The sequence below is a fragment of the Xyrauchen texanus genome, chromosome 39 (assembly GCF_025860055.1).
Source record: "Xyrauchen texanus isolate HMW12.3.18 chromosome 39, RBS_HiC_50CHRs, whole genome shotgun sequence".
In the NCBI taxonomy this organism is placed as follows: domain Eukaryota; kingdom Metazoa; phylum Chordata; class Actinopteri; order Cypriniformes; family Catostomidae; genus Xyrauchen; species Xyrauchen texanus.
The window spans coordinates 22159511-22183706 of NC_068314.1; the positions used below are offsets into that span (position 1 = coordinate 22159511).

The 24196-nt window shown below is 38.3% G+C and overlaps 1 protein-coding gene across 2 annotated transcripts in view; it reads left to right on the top strand.

Annotated features, from left to right (window-relative positions):
* The first annotated feature begins 2138 nt into the window (after positions 1-2138).
* LOC127632519 (elongation of very long chain fatty acids protein 1-like) overlaps positions 2139-24196 on the top strand; it is a 31979-nt gene continuing 9921 nt past the window's right edge. Inside the window, exon 1 of one of the 2 annotated variants that reach the window (XM_052111139.1) lies at positions 2139-2255. The gene's annotated coding sequence lies outside the window, so the exon portion shown is untranslated. Of the gene's footprint in view, positions 2256-17010; positions 17233-24196 lie in introns of those variants that run through there. The other variant, XM_052111138.1, reaches the window with a different exon arrangement.

Here is a 24196-nt window from a genome sequence, read left to right on the forward strand (position 1 = left end):
TAAAACAGCCTAGGGACACCTGGACACTTGAATTCACCACAGTTCTTCTATCTATTTCTCAATTGCTTCTGTCACTTCATGTAATCCCAGACTGACATGTTCATGTTCAGTGGGGGGCTCTGTGGGGGCAATGCCATATATATATATATAATTGTTTTAAAATGTTGCTTTAGTCTTTCTTTACTGTTACCAAATGGACCAGACACGCAAGAGTGCAAATTGAATGAAATCACAAATGCAATTTATTGTGCTACCCCAATCCCAATCAATAATTACCCAAAGAAAAAAGTGGTACACTATACAGGACTTTTAATTATAAAGAAGCCCGAAATACACATGAGACTCTTATATTGAAATATCTGCACTCCCAGTTGTGAACACAATGACGGAATTATGATTTGCTGAGAAAGTGAATCTGATTTCAACTACTAACCTGAGCTGAGTTCAAACCATCAGTTATTTTCGGGTGATTCATGAAAAAGACCCGGTTCAGAAGAGTCAACTGGTCACGGCGAGCTCATCAGAAACAGAACGGGTGAAAAGCGGCATGAGACACACTAGTGCATGCGCTAAAGATGCATTCAATAACTCACGAGATGATATCTGACGAAACCGTATATGAACGCACACAACCCGACTGTCGCCAGTGGCGACTAGATTTTAAATTATTGTCGTAATCAATTACTTTTGGTTGCATTTGCAACCTTTTTAGTCGCAGTCTGGAGCCCTGACATATAGCACATTTAAAACTGCAGTCAAAAAAACCTGGAAACGTGGTTTACTGAGGGGTGATGTCAGAGTAATATCATCTGTAAACATCTAGTCAGAGGAGTTATGTTGATATGATGGCAGTCGACAAAATAAAGTTTATAAAATGACAATTAACCCATTTCTGTTTGTGTTGTAAGTATCTTACAAAGTTTACCCTATAAACAGTATGTGTATAATTCCTAAATACAAAAAACAAACATGATTATTGACGTGATAAGGACGTTACAGATCAAACAGACAAGATGTTTGCAGAAAATAAATAATACTTTACACACATTTACACATGAATATGTCTAGATTGTGTGAAATGAGTTGATATTTACAGAACCTATTGTTTGTTTTGTATGCCACTTCTCTTCGGAGTCTTTTCCAAACTCGTCTCCACCGTTACAAGTGAGAATGCATTCACACGCAAGTCAAATGATCCCGTCTTCAATGCGTGGTGCACGCACTCATATTATAGCAATTAATTTCCTAAATATTTATACATTTTTATTGATCATTGTTGTGGAAATAATAATAAGCATGTAAGATCCTTGCAAATGCATTTAATAGCACATGTCGTGATCCAACCTTTGAGATTAATTTAGGAAAAAGTGATTGTAAAAGTACGATGGCTTACAACTTTTGACCAATTAGTAGGGTTGGGCTGTTAGAAACTTGATGTGGTATCATCAGGACAGTGTTGCAATGACAAAGTTTCATGTCAGTGCAGATCCCTTTTGGCTTCTTGCAAATTAAATATTTAATGCTTAAAAATAAAATTTTGTTATAATTCAGCCTCTCAAAATGCAAGCACTGTAAATTCAATGCATTTAAATGAACGCACTGACAATACATAGCATTAATTTTTTCGATTAGAGCAATTCAACATGCTTTTATGCTTCAAATACTTTAGTCATAATTTTAGCTCCATAGTATTTAGCACTAGCCTGCGTCAAAGGGCTGGGCAGTCTACTAAAGATCTGAAAAGTTAACACGAAAATGCAATTGTATTCATTCATTCCCACATTAACTCACCTCGGGAGAGGTGCATGTGATAAAAGAAACGAACTGTTAAGAGTTTAGAAACGCGTGAACTACTTTCTTGTAGTATAGAGGTAGTTAACATTAGGAGTAGGCCTAGTAGGCTACATTTCCGATTGTTAACAACAACAAACCTAATTTAATCGTCAAACACCTAATTTATAAACAATGTGAAATCGGCCATAAATTAGTACCAAAAGTCAATTCATTCTTTCATTTTGTGCTCATGTGTAAACTATAAAGAATTTACGTTTCAGGTCACACGTGGATTTACACAGAAATGTGACATTTTGATTGAAGTACAGAGTGTCGTTTGCCCCGCCTCTGATCTCGGCTCACGAAATCCCTTTTGTTTCCCGACTCCCTCTCAGGTGTGTCGCAAGAAGTTGAGATCCGAGGAACCTGCAGTGTTTGAACGATCTGATACCTGAACACGAGCACTGGACTCTACTACACAGGTGAGTCCACAATAATGTCCCATCTTGTGTGACCCGTTCATCATTTATTCGGGATACGTCATACTTTCATGTCTCTTTCCAATTCTGCTAGAGATGGGACTATCCTTCAGGTCAGACTGATATACTTTTGTTCGTCAAATTCATAGGCCTGTTCCTTTCTGCACTTCAACATTCATGTATGGTTTTAAGCATCGCTTGATGTGAATTGTTTAGTATGAATATGCAGGGTACTTTATTCTGCATATTTTTTCAGGTGGCAAATTTACTTTACTCTTGTCTTGGGAGATTCTTGGCTCTTATCTTACCCCAAATCTTTGACCTGTGTTAAAGACGACTCTTCCCTTATAGTAACGTTTCAAATGAAACTTTAGTAACTCGTTTACTAAATTGTTTATAGTACAAACTAACTGAAGTGTGAACTATATGTAACAACTTTTACCGGGAAAAGTTGTGCTGTGTCTTCTAACACAAACAACTCACTCTTTCAGGCTGATTGTATGAAACGTTGAGATCACAGTTCTGTGAGTTAGATTTAGTGCATATGCAGTGCCACGTTCTCCATGGATCCTTAGAGTCACTAAAATGTTTAACCGAACCTGCAAGAAGAGATCGAGCACTGTTGTTAATGTGTTGATAAATTTGCTCGATACACTTGCTACGTGTATTGAGTTTCATCTTAACGGTTGTGTTCGCTTGTGCCAAATGGGTAGATCACATCTGAGACGCCAAGACGGTCAGGAAATACCCATAATCTATTAGAGGTGTTTCTCGATTGATTTTACACATCTCTTAACGGTTACTGCTCTCAAAACAATTAAAGGGATAGTTCACCCAAAAATGGTCATTTTCACACACCTGTGCCATCCCAGAAGTGTATGACTATCTTTTTTTCTGCAGAATACAAATATATATTTTTAGAAAATATCTCTGCTCTGTAGGTCCATACGATGCAAGTGAAAAGTGAGTGAAACTTTGAACTCCAAAAAGGCACATAAAAAGGCAGCATAAAATAATCCAGATGACTCCAGCAGTTAAATTCCATGTCTTCTGAAGTGATCCAACAAATTTTTCATTTATAAATCTTGATTTAAGCAGTCTTCTTGACGATCATGATTTCAAGCTTGATTACACTTCATAGTGCCACCTAGCGTTCTATGCATGCATCAAGCACTAGGAAGTGTAATCAAGCTTGAAGTCATGATCATGCCTTGAGACTGTGATGGCAAATTCTCACTCAAAACCATTTAGATCGCCTCAGAAGACATGGATTAAATCACCAGAGTTGTATGGATTACTTTTATGCTGCCTTTATGTGCCTTTTGGAACTTTTTGGAAGTTTTGCTCGCCATTAATTTGCAGTGGGTGGACCTACAGTGCTGAGATATTCTTCAAAAAGCTTTTGGGTTATACAGAAAAAAGGAAGTCGTATACATCTGGGATGGCATGAGGGTGAGTAAATGATGCGAGAATTTTCATTTGGGGTAAACTATTCCTTTAACACATCTGAACACTTTGCAATTGTCCTAAACATATTATAAGTTTTCATTATTTTCTTAAAAATGACACAATTCTCCAATGTTTTCACAACAGTTCATACAGCCAACCAAAACTTTAATATATATGGGGGAAAATACAGCTATTTTTATTGGATTTACAATTCACAAAAATTTATGTACCACTTTTCCAAACACAACAAACATAAAAAAAGAAGAAAAAAAAGACATTTGCTGGGTTAGTAGTACACACAGCACAGGAAATGGAGTTTTCCTAACTGCTTTACACAGCTATCAAAATTGCAATAACTTTAAAATGTAAAGTGGAATAAGAATGGGAAAAGGAAGAGGTGTAAGAGGAAGGAGTGGAATGAGATTGAGAGGAAAAGAGGTAGAAAGATACGTGGGGAGAGGAGAAGTGCAATAAAAGGGGAAGATGTAAGGAAAGGAGAGAGCATAAGAAGAGTAAATGGGAGAGGGAGAAAAGCTTAGAGTGGAGAGTACTGTGTAGTGGAAAGAGCAAGAGGAGAAATTGTAGGAAGATATGATCTGAGACATGGGGACAGCAGGGTGGAAGAGAAGGGAAAAGATGTAAAGGGATACGGTACAGACAATTGACCATGTAATAAATCATGGTCTCTTCTTAAAAGAAGCTGGGCAGAGAGTTAAGCCCAACATATACAGATCCACAATGGCTTCAATTAACCGGACAAAACAGAGGGAAAACCGGTAAGCATTTTACTTCTGTGTTTATCGGTATTGTTGATAGTGTACATATGTAGTTCTAGGACAGCCTTATAGTAGCTAGTTCTCTAAATGTACCTACTTGTCCAAACATTTTTCAGAATTGTGCTTCGAGAACATTCAGGTGGATGATCAAGGTTCTTTTCAATTGAACAAGAGCATGCCATTGTTGACAACATTGTCCCGAACAACACCCTCTGCCTCAAAGAAATTCATCAAAGAACAATACAGGACTAAACATTTTTCCATAATATTCACCAATGCATGTTTGCCACAATTGATTGTGTTGAAAGGAGAAATATCATCTGCATGAAGCAGTTACACAAAGTGCCCTTTTAGAGGACTCTACAGAGTGAGAGTTGTGATTCCAGTTTGTTCAAGTAAGTGTAAGCCACACAATTACTGTACATTACAATACTAAACTATTGTAATCTTGATTGTTATGTGTCTATATACCATTCCAATGTAAGTGCAAAAAAATGCAGGCCTCTCTATACCTAGTGCTGTTCAAAGAGTAAACCCGAACTGTTCCGCAACAGTTATCTTTACTTTGAAATCAATGCCATTACTGTAATAACAAAACAGTAACTTACTGTACCTTGTGTTCTTTTTACTCTAGAGGATTTTGGAGTTGGATGGCAGTGAAACACATTAGGAGTACTTGTAAATTGATTAAGCTTGTGTTAATCTTAACAAAAAAAGGAGAAGAGGGAGGAATGTGAATGGGCAGCGTGCTACAGTCAATGTCCCTGTATACTTGGGAGGCAATATCACCACGTGTGCTCCAATTTCAACCAATTGTGGCTTACAATGCTTTATTCAGGGCCATACAACAGAAAGGTTTATACATTTTTAAAATTCCCTCAATAAAATACTCTTTCTACTGGATGAGATGAGCAAATGGAGTGCAGTGTTGTAGTTGTTTGTGACAATGTCCAATTCATACTACCGGTAGTGCCTGTGTGGTTTGAACATTACCTGCATTTTGGTGTAGAGTTCCTTTGCTCTTGGGGATGGAAAGTGTTTGATTGCAACCTTTATAACCAAGTAAGTCTTACTCGAGGCCCGTGTAGATCTTGAGGCAGAAGCTTGTTAAGCATGAATTTAACATTCACACCATTTTTTCTTGATAGAATATATTCTGTGAGGTAAATTAAATTCTCTGGCCAGATGTAAATGAGAGGCATTATCAATAAATTTCAGTGACTGCAGTACACATTTGTTGCATGTTCTTTTGTGTATGTGTGTGCATGTATATATGTATATATACTGTGTATGTGTATGTATGTGTGTGTGTATATATATAATATATATATATATATACACTCACCTAAAGGATTATTAGGAACACCATACTAATACTGTGTTTGACCCCCTTTTGCCTTCAGAACTGCCTTAATTCTATGTGGCATTGATTCAACAAGGTGCTGAAAGCATTCTTTAGAAATGTTGGCCCATATTGATAGGATAGCATCTTGCAGTTGATGGAGATTTGTGGGATGCACATCCAGGGCACGAAGCTCCCGTTCCACCACATCCCAAAGATGCTCTATTGGGTTGAGATCTGGTGACTGTGGTGTGGGGGCCATTTTAGTACAGTGAACTCATTGTCATGTTCAAGAAACCAATTTGAAATTATTCGAGCTTTGTGACATGGTGCATTATCCTGCTGGAAGTAACCATCAGAGGATGGGTACATGGTGGCCATAAAGGGATGGACATGGTCAGAAACAATGCTCAGGTAGGCCGTGGCATTTAAACGATGCCCAATTGGCACTAAGGGGCCTAAAGTGTGCCAAGAAAACATCCCCCACACCATTACACCACCACCACCAGCCTGCACAGTGGTAACAAGGCATGATGGATCCATGTTCTCATTCTGTTTACGCCAAATTCTGACTCTATCATCTGAATGTCTCAACAGAAATCGAGACTCATCAGACCAGGCAACATTTTTCCAGTCTTCAACTGTCCAATTTTGGTGAGCTCTTGCAAATTGTAGCCTCTTTTTCCTATTTGTAGTGGAGATGAGTGGTACCCGGTGGGGGTCTTCTGCTGTTGTAGCCCATCCGCCTCAAGGTTGTGCGTGTTGTGGCTTCACAAATGCTTTGCTGCATACCTCGGTTGTAACGAGTGGTTATTTCAGGCAAAGTTGCTCTTCTATCAGCTTGAATCAGTTGGCCCTTTCTCCTCTGACCTCTAACATCAACAAGGCATTTTCGCCCACAGGACTGCCGCATACTGGATGTTTTTCCCTTTTCACACCATTCTTTGTAAACCCTAGAAATGGTTGTGCGTGAAAATCCCAGTAACTGAGCAGATTGTGAAATACTCAGACCGGCCCGTCTGGCACCAACAACCATGCCACGCTCAAAATTGCTTAAATCACCTTTCTTTCCTATTCTGACATTCAGTTTGGAGTTCGGGAGATTGTCTTGACCAGGACCACACCCCTAAATGCATTGAAGCAACTGCCATGTGATTGGTTGATTAGATAATTGCATTAATGAGAAATTGAACAGGTGTTCCTAATAATCCTTTAGGTGAGTGTGTTATATATATATATATATATATATATATATATATATATATACTATATATATCACACACACACACACAGTATCTCACAAAAGTGAGTACACCCCCACATTTTTGTAAATATTTGATTATATCTTTTCATGTGACACTGAAGAAATGACACTTTGCTACAATGTAATGTAGTGAGTGTACAGCTTATATAACAGTGTAAATCTGCTGTCCCTTCAAAATAACTCAACACACAGCCATTAATGTCTAAACCGCTGGCAACAAAAGTGAGTACACTCCCTACGTGAAAATGTACAAATTGGGCCCAATTAGCCATTTTCCCTCCCTGGTGTCATGTGACTCATTAGTGTTACAAGGTCTCATGTGTGATTGTGCAGCAGGTGTGTTAAATGTGGTGTCATCGCTCTCACACTCCCTCATATTGGTCACTGGAAGTTCAACATGGCACCTCATGGCAAAGAACTCTCTGAGGATCTGAAAAAAAGAATTGTTGCTCTACATAAAGATAGCCTGTGCTATAAGAAGATTGCCAAGACCCTGACACTGAGCTGCAGCATGGTGGCCAAGACCATACAGCGGTTTAACAGGACGGGTTCCACTCAGAACAGGCCTCGCCATGGTCGACCAAAGAAGTTGAGTGCACGTGCTCAGCATCATATCCAGACGTTGTCTTTGGGAAATAGACGTATGAGTGCTGCCAGCATTGCTGCAGAGGTTGAAGGGGTGGGGGTCAGCCTGTCAGTGCTCAGACCATACGCCGCACACTGCATCAAATTGGTCTGCATGGCTGTCGTCCCAGAAGGAAGCCTCTTCTAAAGATGATGCACAAGAAAGCCCGCAAACGGTTTGCTGAAGACAAGCAGACTAAGGACATGGAACCATGTCCTGTGGTCTGATGATACCAAGATAAACTTATTTGGTTCAGATGGTGTTAAGCGTGTGTTGTGGAAGCCAGGTGAGGAGTACAAAGACAAGTGTGTCTTGCCTGCAGTCAAGCATGGTGGTGGGAGTGTCATGGTCTGGGGCTGCATGAGTGCTGCCGGCACTGGGGAGCCACAGTTCATTGAGGGAACCATGAATGCCAACATGTACTGTGACATACTGAGGCAGAGCATGATCCCCTCCCTTCGGAGACTGGGCCGCAGGGCAGTATTCCAGCATGATAACGACCCCAAACACACCTCCAAGACGACCACTGCCTTGCTAAAGAAGTTTAGGGTGAAGGTGATGGACTGGCCAAGCATGTCTCCATACCTAAACCATATTGAGCATCTGTGGGGCATCCTCAAACGGAAGGTGGAGGAGCACAAGGTCTCTAACATCCACCAGCTCCGTGATGTCGTCTTGGAGGAGTGGAAGAGGACTCCAGTGGCAACCTGTGAAGCTCTGGTGAACTCCATGCCCAAGAGGGTTAAAGCAGTGCTGGAAAATAATGGTGGCCACACAAAATATTGACACTTTAGGCATTTACACTTGGGGAGTGTACTCACTTTTGTTGCCAGTGGTTTAGACATTAATGGCTGTGTGTTGAGTTATTTTGAGGGGACAGCAAATTTACACTGTTATACAAGCTGTACACTCACTACTTTACATTGTAGCAAAGTGCCATTTCTTCAGTGTTTGTGTGTATCTCAAGGTATTATTTCTAGCTGGCTAATTGATGAAGTTTGATGAGAGAATGGAAAAATTATAAACATAACCATAAGGATTTAAACCGGATGCCATCTTTTTCCGGTAAAAGTGTGTATGAATTTATAGTTGTTAATTTCAGCTGTTGTTGTGAATTTAAAACCTATAAAATTTTCTGTTTAAAAAAACAAAAAAAAAAACAAAAAAAAACAATCCATTGTGGTGAAAACTTAACCATAATTGGAAAAGCATGTCTTTCTGAGAAATGTTTCTAAAATTACATTAATCTATTTTGTTTCATACTGTATGTCAGATTCACAAATATTATTTTTGGTGATAATTGTCCTTTTAGCAGGGTTTTTAGTATCAAGTATTCTATTAGGCTATAGGTGTTCAAACCTTTTTGCCATTATCTGCAAGAGTTCATTCATATTATCTAATGTGAAACACTCTGTTGCCAATTAACAAACTCTAAATGATACAAGATTTGTGATCAACAAGTAGCTACTTCAGAGAGTGGGAATGAGAATGTTTAGGCCATGTGTCATTAAGGTTTAAACTCCACACTCCTGCGCTTTAAACATGTTGCTCGGCCTTGCTGAATCAATCACATTGTAGTGTAATTCCATTCATTCTTGAATGAAAACATTCCTGTGACATACTTGCTCTTCACTCGTTCCTGTCATAATACAGCACTGAGTAAGTCTCTTACCCAATGTGACACAATTTTCATACTCCAGCTGTCTTGTATATGGTTGATCTTTGGGGAAGCACCTATTTAAATATAGCCAAGTGCTTTATTTCTATTGGATGATAATCACTGGTCGAAAAATCGGTCCAGTTTTTTAATGACCAATAATGATATGTGATATAATTGCATATATAATGCCTATATATTACACATAATTCAATTTAATGGTGGCAAATTGTCTGCAATGAAACTTATTTTAAACAATAATAAAAAACATACTTATTGCCAAGGCTGTGGGCATGTTTTGGAACTGGCACTTAATAATTTGCTGTAAAGAAGCGGAGTCGCTCTCGACTACAGCTCTCATTGCAAGCTTTATCCCCTGCCCACCAACACTGCGATCACCAAGAGTTGGGCGGGATAATTCACTCTCCACATTGGCCAAAACAGACATGGATAATGTCAAAATGGCCAAATATTGGCTGATTAATCTACAAATATACTAAAAATTATTATTATTATTTTAATGGAAAATATGGGTTTTCCAATGACAAGGTTTTCCGAAGACTTTAGAACTGACACGTGGCGGAATGACCTCTTCTGTTAAACAGCCAATTTGGCACAATTATCGGCCATTATTGATAATTTCACAAATATTGACTGGTTGATATACCCCTGGCCCATATAGCCTATTGGTCTATCAATAATTATAAAAAAGATTAAAGACAGACTGGTTGGTACTACTGCATTTAATTTGGACTGGATTACACTGGCCTTTAATTAGATTTGTATTTTTTTATACATTTCTATTTTGTCTAATGTGAGATGGCTGTTATCTATTTATTTTATGATTACATCCATTTAGGGATGTATTTTAACTTTTTTGTTGTTGTTGTTTTTTGCCATGAATATAGCCATGGTGTGCATTTGATGTAAACAGATGTACTGTAAAAGTGAAAGTGGAGATTTGGAGGGAAAAAGTAATTATATTGTATATTTTTCTTACCCACACCTATTAAATCGCTTCTGAAGATATAGATTTAACCACTGGAGTCTTATGGACTACTTCTATGTTTCCTTTGAGATTTTGGTGCAACAAAGGTTTGATCACTATTCACTTGCATTGTATGGACCTACAGAGCTGATATGTTCTTCTAAAAATAGTTTTTTTGTGTTCTGCTAAAGAGAGAAAGTCATACACATCTGGGATGACATGAGGGTGAGTAAATGATGAGAATTTTCTTGTTGGGGTGAACTATCCCTTTAAAGTTGTAAATTTTTGTATGAGACAAATCACACGATTTTGCCAAGTAATGGCACACCATTCCTCAACAAGTTGCACAATTTGAGATGGCTTTTATGTCCGTAGCATAAATATGCAAGACAAGTTACCCTCTGAAGTTTACTTGTTGTTAGGGTTTTTTTTTTCCAAGAATGAACAATAGTAGTAGTGATGCTTGCCTTGCAAGCATGACTAAACTTCAGCAGCAAAATGCACATGTGATACATTCTTTATATTTGTTTGTTAAGCCATACATTTATTTTCAGGTTTTTGTTGCATGCCCCATATAGTCCAGTGCAGCAGTAATTGCTGGTTCTTCTGCAGTGGAATCTATATCAGCTCAGGCCTGAGTCCTTGCCTAGTCAAAAATGAAACTATGGAAAATATCCGAAACCTGAGCAACGGAGACCCAGTTATGGCTTTATGACGGCATTTTGCGTGGGTGTGCGAGGGGTGAATGATTGTGTGAAGTTTTGTGTACACGCTTTCTTCCTTGTAAGCTGTCAGGCCAGTAAGAGTGGTTTTGCCAACAGCGGCTGCACTAATTAGTCCTCCCTTAATTCAAACTCGCAATTTCCTCAAACAACCCCCTTCTACCAGTACAGTGCCCTCCCTGTAGTCCTGCATGCATGCTGTCAGACTACTATCACGACACCTCATATTTATAAAACCCCTCTGCCAGCACATACCTCTTGTAAAAACCACTGCTGTAGACTGAGGAACTAACAGACAGATTTTCTCATTTACCAGTCTTGTGTTATTTGAGAGGAAACGTCTTGTCACTTGTTGAGCCGTAAAAGGAGCTTGCAGAACTTTCCATTTACTGACAGTAATAAGCCAAAGTTCAAATGTGTTGAGTAATGCCTTCTTTTCTGTCAAGTTTTTGGTCTTAACTTGATGGAATGAGAGTCATTTCCATCTCTTAATACTATGACTGACACGGCTCTTGCTTTATTTGTTTGAAGATGAGCTGTACCGTCTTGTTTTTCCCATAGATCGACTATCTGATAGTAATTTTATGTATTGTTTTGTTCAAAAGAATGAAACTTGTCTTCTTAGCTTGGGGATCTCTGGGAGTGTGAGTGTAGAAATTGATTTCATCAACAGCTCTGGTTAATTTCACGTAGTTAATAACACCAACTACCAGTGGTCGATCGATATGGCTTTTTCAAAGGGCATTACCAATATCTAGAGTGAAGGGGGTGGGCCAAGGGTTGTTATGCTGATATATACATAATATAATTTAATTATGGCAAATGATACATAGAGTATATGGGTCTAGATTTTGTTCAGTAGATTTTGCTTCTGTTAATTGGCCATCATTCTGTCACTACTAAATTAATGTCTTCTAAAGGGACGTAATTGCTTTTGGAACAAAAAGATAAATATTTAAGTACTTTTTTTTTTAACTCTAAATCATGCAGCAGTGAGCAGCAGTACGCACGTGTGATGTAATCGCATTTGAATTTTAAACATGCAAGGACTGACGTGAGTGCGTCACAGCCGGAAGAGTAGCGCTATACATTGTACAAATGTATGGTAAATTACCAGCAGCTGTGGTTGCTAGAGGTTTACCTTGAAAAATATAGTAACTATGTTTCAGGCTTAACGGGATGTAATTTTGATGCCTGCATATTTTAAGGTGCATTACCGTTTATGTCATATAATGATAAACTTGATACAGTAACCTTTTGAAACTGTAAAAATCTTCTTTTCACTTTATAACATATTGTTAATCACTGTAGTAATTACAGAAGGGCACATAATGACATGAAGTGCATCAATAGTGGCCCATCCAAGAGCAATAACCAATAAACATGTAGAGACCGTGCACAGTGTCACTCACACAAACACTAAACACCATCAGGGTAACACATGTGAAATCATGTCACTCTGTCAGTCTGGGTTTTTGTGTGACAGGACCGTGACATCATCGTTCTTTGTCTTGTTTCATTTTCTGTCTCTGTGTAAGTGCATGGTTTCGTTTGTTATTTCCCTGAGTGTGCTGCTCTGTTGGTCTCATGTTTCATGTTCAGATCATGGTGTCTGGATCCTGACTCTACCCTGTCTTGTTCAGTTTTGGTTGGTGTCGGGATATGGACATTCATGCTCCTTGTTCTGTCAGTTATTGCCATGAGTGCTTTGCGCTTCTGTCATCTTTGAGGCATGCACTGTTCATTTTTTATGTTTCATTTTGTCGCCTGTTGCGTGCATCACGTGGTGTTTGCCTCGTGTCGTACACTCAGGCTTTGTCTAGTGTGGGAATGCGTGGCGTCGATTTGTTTGGCATTGCTACGCATTCTTAAATTAGTCTGTTGGTTGTCATAAGCATATATAGCCTTATTGACTTATACATTTTTGCAGTATATTTCAAGTTAACTACCCGTTAACCAATTAAACCCTTTTTACTGTAGCATTTTTGCAGTCTTTTGCCATTAAAATTACAGAAATGTTTCACAGTGTACAGTATCTTAGTTGGTTTTGTTTAGATCTGTATTGATCTGTTTCTTTGCTCACAATGGTGCGTTTGTGTGCTCATCCTAGATGTCTCAACCAAGTGGAGAACATGAGATTACATCTGTATCCATGGCAACGCTTGTACTCCACCATCTTGTGAAGCGTTGGATAATAGTTAAAAAGTACTTAAATATTGATCTTTTTTCGAAACCAAAAGCATTAATTTAACCACTGGAGTCATATCGTTGACGTTTATGCTGACTGTCATGCAATGTATTACCGTACTTTTATAAAAGCCGGTTAATGCGTTTACATGACCACACACATTGTCGGCTTATTAAGCATAATCGGTTTATAAAATGCATGTAAACGCGCTCATTGTGAGTCATATTGATTTGTATTGTTAAAAATTCCATTGGATAGAATGGACAGTTAACATCATAACTTAAAATTAACCGATTTGTCAAATGAATTAAATGTTTTAACATGAAATGTTCCACGCCAAAGAGCTACATGTCCATGAATTGTTCTTGGAATTTGACTCTTTGTGGATGCATCTGTCACGTGTGTGTGTGTGTGTGTGTGTGTGTGTGACAGTCACAGGTTAATAGAATAGAATGGAGGAATAAAAATAGGTTAATAATAAATCAGGACATACCCAAATAAGACCGTATGAATGAAGTGATTTAACCTGAACATTCTGAACATACAATTCTAAATGAAACTTTACGTCCTGGTGTGGGGTTGTTAAATTTCTATCTCCTGTGTAAACATGCATCAGCATTTGTCTTATAATTGTGGTACTGACAAGAATTATTTAATGCTTGAAGGTTCACATTTTTTACATTTTGCTGTGATGGAGGGAGGAGAGAGTGAATAGTTAGATGAGCATTTCCAGGAGGGCTTGTTTGGCCAGCAGGAGGTGCTGAGATTTTTTGAGAGACTCTCCCTCTAATACACTTTCAAACAAGTATTTTTATTTTTTTCTGCTTACACACACACACACACTACCTGCTCATCCTTAAGCGGGTAGATGGACCGGTCCAACAGGCTTGAAAGGTAGACAAGTTCAACACAAATACTAGATATCCGAAGACTGAGAACTCGGGCATCTCATCTTTCACCGACTCGACAACCTTGGGACCCACAGAGAAATTGGTGTCCGTTCGATCTGTGGTCACCGGGAATGGAAAAGTAATCTGAAAAATCGTTGTGCCTCTGCTAATGTGTAAAACAATAATGATTACCTAGTAGACCATCTGTAGGCCATCTCCTGTTGGTCGTTAATGTGTTAATGATTACTCTGCAGACCTACACCTGAGAAACAAGACTAAACTTGAACACATTTTGAATACAGTCTTTGGTCCACAGTCACTCTCATGGACTTTGATTTGTGTGGACTTGTTGAAAGTTTGATGAATCACAAGTCTGTTTTATCACTGTGTTGTCTTTTGTTAAATTAGGTGACAGCATGGAAATCCAGTATAGTGTTGGTTCTTATACCTCACTTCTGAAAGCAATTCAGATATGTTTTTCAAATCCCATTTTAAGGATTGGTTTTCTGCGCTATTATATGCAAGTGATTCAGTCTGAACAACTAAAAAGCTGAGAGTGGCAATTACATGTATTTCCCTGTATTCACAGCTGGATAGGTATTCTGGCATACCGGGCATTTTCCCGGTGGGCCGACGCACATTGGGGCCGATCAGGGGCAGACTGGCCATCGGGAGAACTGAGCGGGAATATTTACTTTTTTTACTGTGTCAAGTCATTTTATGATCTCTTTGACAAGACTTTTAGCTACAGCTGTGATTTGTTGCATCTAATACTTCATAAAATCAGTGTCACGTATTTTAATCATGGCCAAAACAATGTGTTGGTAGTGTAGATGGCAGTTCAAGAGCATTTTTTCTAGAATCAAAATGTTATCCGTTTTAATTGTTACTTGGTCTGTCAAATAGATGTTGCAACAGGATAATGGCAGGTCTTTAAACCACAGGCCTTGTGTCAGGAGATCACAGACTACAAACAGAATTGAGAAAAGTCTGTGTCTAGTCATGATGTTGTAAGATGACTTATCTAAAATATCTCAAATCCACTATGGTGTTGAGTGCACCCCATAACATGAATGCAAGCTTGACAGATGTTTTTTTTTGTATACCCTACAGTTTTGCTTGTATGCAAATGGAGACTTGACATTCTCCAGTTTGATATGTTAGTGGGCCATCTGTTTGTTCCTTTGTGTAGATAGATGTGTTACAGCTTTTGTAGAATTATTTTACTGATTAAGTAGTTTAGATTATTTGCTTAGTATTCATGGCATTGAGTTAAGATAAGTTACAGGCTTTATGCTAAAAGAATGCAATGTGTTTCTAATAACAGGCTGTGTTTGGTAGCCGAAGGCTATGCTCTTGTTGGTCTAGAGGAGGGTTTTGTGTTTAAATGAGGGATAGTGATGTTATAGATGCCGGCTTTGTGTTGCAGGGTGTGTTTCTCTGTTGTCCTTCTGGTTAGTGTGGGGTGTGTAACAATAGCCCCCTTCATGATTACAGAGTCTCTTTGATTTCCTCACCTCAGCTTTTGAATAATATTTTGGGCACAGAGCAGGGTGAAACAAGGGTACCAGATTGCTTGCCGTTCAGTTGAATTCTCAGCATTAAAACGGAGTGGGTGGATCCACTGCTTACAGAATAGGTTGTTAGGAGTGCAACTGCTACACTGTTTCTACAAGCACTTTTTTTATGCCCTTGGGGTTTATGTATTTATCAGATTTCAACTTTTTGTTATATGAAAGTAACTTTAAAATGGTCCTGCAAATGTTTAATCGTGCTTTTTGTATCATGTATTTTTGCTTCCATTTTATAAATATTTTATTTTTTTGTCCTTGAATCAGAATTTAAATCTTAAAATAATGAAAATTCATCATTAATGTATGCATTTTAAAAACAGTTTATGGGAATTTTATTGTATTGTATGGGAATGTCTCAACATTTGTGTCATTCCATGAAATCGGTGCCCCCTCCACTCATTAACTTGAGACTTAAACAATGAATAACAGATGCCAACTTTTAAGATGCTTTATAAGCAATTGTCTTAACATATCACCAAAAATCCAGAAACTATTTTTAAGTAAATATATATATATATATATATATATTAGTGTTCATAAAAAATGAAAAGAATTTATATATTGTTTTTTTACTTAGATGTGTTATCTGTCAACCCGGTTAACATCCTAACTCCCCTATCAAAATAATGTCAAATTATGTACATTATCATAACCGTTACCATGTTTGTTTGTTTTTGTTACAAAGACATTATTAAAAAGTGGATATTTTATCAAATTTTTTAATTACTAATCAAAAGTAAGTGTACTTGGTTGCCATGGAGACAAGTGTCATTGAACAGCATGTTTGATGAGATGTGAAGATAATAAAAGGCAAATATCACCTGTAAACAGAATTTGTTTGTGTGTCATTTTCAATCAAGCTGTATGTTAATGTTGTAAAATTATGGAAAAATTGTGATCCTATTTAAATTTGATATTTAGCACGTGGTGGAAATGTTCATGATGTTTTCTAAAAAAATTACTGATTTCTTCTGTGATGCATGTTCATACACTTTTGGAAATTGTTAGTGAATACATTAATTAAACTATTGAGCATGGGAAAAATGTGTTTTAAGGGAGTTTATTTTCTAAAAGTGCACAGGGCCAAAAGTGTTCATAGTTGAAGCTTTAGAGTTCTATCTTACTAGCATTAGGGCACACAGAGCATTCTCTCTTTCACTGTCTCTCCCACTCCCGTTTTCATTATCCCTCCTCCAGTTTGGAGCCTCAGAGCCAGTTATTCATCCACAGAGTGAGTCAGGGTGGGAGGGACCAGGAGGCCAGCCGTACCAGTCACACCGTCATTTCTCTAACATATACACACACACACACACACTGATACTCTGTCTATATTTCCTTCCACTTCTCCTGCTCTCCCCCTCTCTTTCTCTGTCTGTCCCTCTTCACTGCCGCTATCCTGGTTTCTTTCTCTAACAGCTGTGAGAGGCCAAACGCTGAAGTAAAAGAGAAGAGGTGGGTCGCCGGCACTCATCAGGACTCTTAAAGTAGGCAGGAGTTTATAAAAGGTGAGCCATTGGGATCTTAGCGATTTTCAAAACTAGACTTTTTCGGTCAGTACTTTTCCGTACCTTCCTGTACAACAATAGGACTGTAGTTGTTCTGTTGGTTTGGTTTTGATAAAAGTGTGGTAAAGTGCAATCGTTGCCTTTTTCTAACAGCTTTTATGGTGTGATTCTTCTCTTCCTTTGTTTATTATTAACTCTAAACATGTTCCCTTTTTCACGAATGATTCACACACAGGATGCCTGTTGCCACAGCCTGCGTGTAACCCCACCCTAACTATTGGTCAAATGCAAGTGTTTTGGTTAAAAGGATAAGGGTGTCAGTTACTCATTCTCATGTTGTTCCTAACCCGTTTGACTTTCTCCCACTCAACACAAAAGGAGATGTTAGGCAGAATGTAAGCCTCAGTCACCATTCATTTTCATTGCATCTTTTTTCCTTACAACAAAAGTAAATGGTGACTGAGTTTAACATCTCCTTTCATGTTCTGTTCAAGAAAGTGAATCATACTGGTTTGGAACAACATGAGGGTGAGTAAATTAGTAGTAGTTGTTGCTACTGAGTGACTGTGCCTTTTCACTTGATGTCAAGGAAAGCAAGGATAGATTACAGAGCTATTACCGTTTTATACCTTATTTCTGTTTGTTTTAAATGTCTTTCTGCCTGTGGCTTCTGGCTTGATGAGCTCTAGTCACGTGACTGGCGGGCTGAGAGCAGGGTGTTTCCCCGGTCTTTGCTAGCAAACAGTATCATTTTACGTATGCCCGCTAAGTCTCACAGAGCACATTTAAAGGGCCGGATATGGCCTTATGCTTTCCGTATGTTGAAAGATGGAGAGAAAGAGGAAGAAGGAATTTACAACTATGAACCTAAAAGCCAGTGTACAATGGCATGTTTTTAATTTTTCTATTTGACAAGCTTTTAAGAGGGAGATGTTACCATAAATGTTCAATGTGCTTGTCTTGTTTTTCCTGTCTAATCTTCAGAGACCAGTAATGTATTGTGATATTAGATTTTAACTTTCACAAAACATTCTTACAATTTTTTTTCAAACTTAAAGGATTAGTGCACCCAAAAATGATCTCATCATTGACTCACCCTCATGGCATCCCAGATGTGTATGACTTTCTTTCTTCTGCAGAACACGCATGAAGAATTTTAGAAAAATATTTCAGCTCTGTAGTTCCAAACAGTCCAAGTAAATGGTGACAAAAACCATTTGAAGCTCCAAAAAGCATATAAAGGCAGCATAAAAGTAGGGATGTGCGTGGTTAGTTTTTAACATTCCGTTAACATTCGGTTTCATGAACTGTTAATCGGTTTTTCGTTGGGACGTGGAAAATAATGTTTAGTGCGATGGAATCTCCTCAAACACTCAAAATAAAATAAAGTGCAGTGAGCTATGAGCCTAAATATTAAAACACGTTGATCTTCAAATGATGAAAATCTCACATTAAACTTGAGCAAAAACAATCAAATTGCCACTGCATGTAGTACGTGCTCTGCCTTGAGTCAGTTTGTCAGAACTTGTCGAGGTCAGGTTGAAGACCTATTGCACATGTAGAATAACTGAATAGTGATTTTGGTATTTGAATAGTGGTGCATTGAGTGGTTAAATGAATTTCAACTATCCGGGCACATCCCTAGACTCTAGTAGTCCATGTCTAAAGCAATGACTTCTAAAGCAATCCAATTGGTTTTTGGTGAGAAATGACCAAAATGTAACTAGTTTTTCACTTTATATTTGGTGCTTGACACAAGCTTAATATCATGATCGTCAAAAAGATTGCTGAAGTCAAGATTTAAAGTGAAAAAAAGATTACATTTTGGTCTGTTCTCATCCAAAACTGCTGAGGAATTCTTCTAAAATCTTTGTTGGTGTTCTGCTGAAGAAAGAAAGTAATATACATCTAGGATGCATGAGTGTAAATTATGAGGGAATTTGTTTTATTTTGGAGTGAAATATCCCTTTAAGAATATACAGTATTCCTGAAAATACTTCTTCAGAAGTGTTCTTACTTTTTTCTTTAGCTGTTAACGGTCACTAGGTACATTCTTACAAACTTCTCATAATTAATCCTAAGAAATTTCTTATTTCTAATTTTTTTCTCAAGATTTTTGTAAGTCAAGCCCCAGATCTTGAAGATGAATGACAACTTCAATAGCGCTGAAAGTGCTTTTTTTATTAAATTTTTTCATTCTGAGCCATGGAATGAACGTTTTCACACAAACGTGTTTATGTAAAATATTACATTACAGTGTATCCAGTAGGAACAGTGACACTGGTGCTTTGACCCTGATTGGAGTGAGGTTTGGGGGGGTGAGTGTAATGGTAACCAGCTGGTACGTAGCTGTACAGTGTAAACCTCACTCTCATGGCCTTAAGAGGCACACTAGCGACAGAAGCTTTTATAGCCTCCTTGCTAGCACTTGCAGGTCAATATGAAGCAGTAGTTTGAATTCTTACATTTTACAGGCATAGCCTGTAAAGGAATGTATCACATACTCTATGAATGTGTGTGGTGAAACAAGTTCCAGGATTCCAATCAGCATCTGTAGAAACCATCAGCGAGACTTGTCTGATAACCTACAGCAGCTATCCCTGTATCACAACCATCTCAAATGACATCAATGTGCCCCAATTCAGGTATTTATACAGTGACTATGCAATGGAACCATTCTTCCTGTCTAGGTGTTCTAAGATTTACTCTGAAATGTTGAGGACATGTTTAGTGGTATTTAAGAGAGTTTAAGCTGCTGCTTTACAGCTGATGTTGACCAGCAGGGAGGTAGAGCTGTTTGTTTGAACAAAGCCTTCAGAAGATAAAGACAACATTTATTGATCCATAATGTTCTATTTGTTCCTATAGTTTCCCTTTGCATTAAGTCATTATTTTGGCCGATGAGAGTCAGTTAGTCTGGCTCTCTGTGTACTATTATCAGAAGAATCGAGTTCAGAAGAGTCGTTAGGTTCTATTTCCCAACTGATACAGGTAAATAACTTTATCACTGGTTGTAAATGAGTAATTTACAGCTTAATCTTATCTAAATGCATGGTTATAACCTAATATCCTTATGTGTATGACTACTGAATGGGTCTACATACTGTATTTGTGTTTTAAAATATATCTTTTTTCAGTGTTTACTCAGCTATTCATTGTAATAAAGTTAAATGTTAATATTAAAATATTTATATTTGCATTGGGGTTCAAAAGTCTGAATCTGTTTGCTTGGATTTTGCATATTTCTTTCTTAATATATGGCACGTCCCCATTTTTCTTTAATGACAGCATTCAATTGGGCTGGCACAGACTAGTATGAGCAAAAGCTGATGATCAATGTTATCACAGCATGATTTGAGTTTGTTCCAATGAGCATCTTGTGTGTTTAAATGGAAGCAGGAGGTTAAGGAAATCAAACCTTTTATACAAAGGGGTTAACGTGGTCAATGTCACAAACTGGATAATTTGATAAGGTATTTAGAAATTGTGCAGAATCTTATTTCATATTCATTTTACATCAAAATTGTTTTTGATATTAATATATTTCTGTAATTTTTCCAAATCCTAAAACTTCTGTTTCCAGGGTTTTTTTTAAAGTAGTCAAATATGAAAAATTTACTTTTTAATAATTTATTTTAGTCTTTGTCAAATCAATTTAATAAAAGGTTTAATTGGTTTCCTCAAATGAGCACAGAGTTTGCACCATCTTTTCACAGCATTTGTAAATATGTAACTTGGTGAATAAACTGTTAATAATGGGGGGTGGTAATGCTGAAGCAGTCTCTATACCATCATTGTACAATCCTACTACATGTCCAACTTTAGTTATTTTTGTTTTATTGAAAAGGAAAACTTCAGACGGAAATGCTTTTTGCCAGGGAGGGACTTTGATGCTGATGGCACATACATTCCTCTCTTTTCCAGCTCACTGTTTTGTGAGACACACCTGAACCCCACCTGTATTTATCCCACGCTCTGTTGGGACACAGATAAAAGCAGACTCTCCTTCCTCTCGGTGGATGTATAAATCCATTGGTGTGTTTATAGTGTCGAAGCTCAAGCATTAATACATTGGTATAGGTGACAGAGTGTTTCACAAATGTTAAGGTGATTGCCTCACTTCTGCTGTTCCACTCCCTCCTGTGACCACACCCCTAAACATCAGATTATATCGGCCAAGAGAAAGAACACATGTTCAGGAGGAGGAAAAAAGGGACATTAGGTATTTTGTATTATTTTACTTCTAAAAGGTTTTATCCCTAAGAAATTATTTTAAACAAATTTTTCAGAAGTACTATTCATGTACACTGATTTGAATAACTGATATGACTTTTGGAACTGGCTGCCTCATTTTGGAACTGGCTGCCTCATGGGGACCACCACGTTGAGATCACATGACCAGCCAAATACTGCTTGCTTTATTTCAGTAACCCTTCTATTATCTGACACTTTAATCATGGCTGACTACAAATAATACTTTGCTACAATGGTATTGGTAAGCAAAACATAAACCGATAAATTACTGTGTACACCTTTAATGGATAGAAAATGGACTTAGGAATGAAGCATTTTGAATTATGAACATTTATTAGGTTGGCTTGATGCTATTCTACAAACTTTGTTAAGGTTTTTTTTTTTTTTTTTTTTATAAATCCTTAACCGACATCTACATTTCTAACACTAACTCCTCTCAGAGCTTTCAACTACATCCACTAAACTTGGCATAGACCTTCAGATTCTTAAGGCATAGTGTGCTATGTCTTTTGTAACTGATTCGCAGAGCTTTAGGGGAGGTTGCACACTGGACGCGTCTGGCAGACGACATGGCGCCTGTACCGCTGTTCCCTATATGCATATTATGCAGTCTGCGTAGGGCACCAACTCCCTAAGGGGGCACCAGAAACTCCACCGGCTGCCCTTACTCGCATGTTATACATTATAGCAGTCACGAAACACAGTCTTGCGCTCGCACTTTCTCACTGCACCAGCACCTTCGCACCTTGCCTCTTACTTCATGCACTAACTTGCAAACTCATCAATGTCACTTTGTTCATTCTTGAAGAAGTACAAATACCTTTGGAAATGTTGTGTATATCTGCAGTGCACCTGCCACCTGCACTGTACCGCACCAATGCATCCTGTCCTAGACACGACGTGATTTGGTGTAGCCTTTCTCATCCGGTTTATACTTTGGAAGTAGCCGAATTTTTTTTTTATCCTGGATGAACTAAAGCACCCTAGGTGAACGAAGCCGCCGTTTATACTATGTGCAATGTCGTTTTACAATTAATTCGTTTAGGGTGGTCATGTGTTTAATTTACTGTTCCATCCACAAGTAAAACCAATAATGCAAGTTTTCCACTCAGTGGACCGCAGTTTTTATCGCTGTGCCACTTCTAGCTCTGCGCCGCTTCTTTGCTTTATTAATTTTGTCATGGCTGTGCTGTGCTGTCTTTGTAGAGTTTGTGTTGCAAATAATTTAAAAAAATTATACTTCTTATCTCTAAGTGATGGGGTTCAAAGTTTTCAATTTTAATGACAGTAAACTAGGTAACAACTCCTCAGCTGGCATGCACGATTGTAAATAAAAAGTGTCACGTCCAAACCACATTCACATAGTTTTAACCAAGCATCAGCGCTCTTCGACCAGCCGAATTCTCTTGGAGAGTTTCAGAGATTTACGCGAACAGAACAAATATCACCAAACGAACACCTTGGCAGAACAAAAACAACACTGCATTTCGTCATCATTTGTAGCGAACTAAGCGAAGCCTGTTCACCCAGTAAGTATAAATTAACCTTTAGACTTACATTGATGGATTGCTCCAATGTGTCTTCAAATGTAAACAATTTAAATGTAAACAAACCCACAAAAGATGTGCTTTAAAAAAAAAAAAATTTAACTACAGCCATGACCAAAGGTATTGCCAGTAAAATAAAGTTTGTGTTTTGCAAAGTTTGCTGCTTCAGTATTTGTAGATTATATTTTCACATGTTTCTAAGGTATACTGGAAAACAATGATAAGCATTTCATTAGTTTTAAAGGCTTTTATTGGCAAAAACACTCAATTTATGCAAAGATTCAATATTTACAGTGTTGACCCTTGTTCTTCATAACCTCTGCAATTCGCTCTGGCATGCTGGATATCAGCTTCTGGGCCAAATCCTGACTGATGACGATCCATTCTTGCCTTATTAGTGCTCGGAGTTGATCACAATTTGTGGGCTTCTGTTTGTCCACTCTGCTTTTGAGGATTGACCACATGTTCTCTGTGGGATTAAGATCCGGGGAGTTGCCTGGCCACGGATCCAAAATTTCAATGTAATGTTCTCCGAGCCACTTCATTATCACTCTTGCCTTGTGACATGGTGCTCCATCATGCTGGAAAATGCACGAATCATCACAAAATTGCTCCTGGATCATTGGGAGAAGTTGCTTTTTCAGGACGTTTTGATACCATTCTTTATTCATGGCAGTGTTTTTGGCAGAATTGTGAGAGAGCGCACTCCCTTGGATGAAAAGCAACCCCACACATGGATGGTCTCAGGATGCTGCACTGTTGGCACGACACAGGACTCATGGTAGAGTTTATCTTTTCTTCTCCGGACTATCGATTTTCTAGATGTCCCAAACCATCGGAAGGGGGCTTCATCAGAGAAAATATCTTTGCACCAGTCGTCTGCTGTCCAATCCTTATACTTCCTGCAGAATTTCAGTCTGTCCTTGGATGTATTTCTTGGAGAGAAGTGGCTGCCCTTCTTGACAGCAGGCCATTGTCCAAAAGTCTTCGCCTCACTGTGCATGCAGATGCACTCACACAAATATTGAGCAAGCTCTGCACTGGTGGCGACATGATTCCGTAGCTGGCTCCTCAGGAGGGGATGGTGCTGGCACTTGCTGGACACACTGGGACGTCCTGAAGCCGCCTTCTCTGCTGTTGAACCTCTTTCCTTTAAGTTCTTG